We start from the raw sequence: 595 nt of genomic DNA, 5'->3' as shown, positions 1-595 counted from the left end.
ATATTTTTGGGACATTTCTTGTAGGTGTTTTTATTTTTTTTTAAGAAATAGACATGGTGTCAACTATTAAAGAGTATTAACAATTATTGTAGATGCTTAAATCTGTATGTATACAGTTTATTTCAGTTAGTATAATGGAATTGCATGACAACTCTATAACTTGTGAGTGCTAAAGATATGACAAGCAAATTGAAAAAATTAGGAAGATATCTTCAACTAAAAGATTAAAAAAAACAAGTAGCAACATAGATAAAATCAAGACATTGGGCTTAGGCATTTTTGGAGTAGTATTATTTCCTTCTATAGCTGATTTGATCAATTTGGAAGAAAAAAATATGTTCTTGGAAATGGAAAGAAATGAAGTTAATCTATTAGCTGTAATGATATCAAAAACTATTTTATCTCTTAATCATTACAGAACAACGAGTAGAGGTTCCATGAGATTTTATGTTCATCTACCATACATGTGGATGTCCAATCATATGATAACTAGTTAAATAGTTTTCTTATCAGCTTAGTGACAAGACTAAAAGAATAACAATAATAATAACAACAACAAGAATAATAATAATAATAATAATAATAATAATAATAA

Source organism: Populus euphratica, unplaced genomic scaffold (genome assembly GCF_000495115.2).
Source record: "Populus euphratica unplaced genomic scaffold, PopEup_1.0 scaffold53.1, whole genome shotgun sequence".
In the NCBI taxonomy this organism is placed as follows: domain Eukaryota; kingdom Viridiplantae; phylum Streptophyta; class Magnoliopsida; order Malpighiales; family Salicaceae; genus Populus; species Populus euphratica.
The sequence above is the reverse complement of the archived record's forward strand: the minus strand, read 5'-3'. Positions refer to the sequence as shown.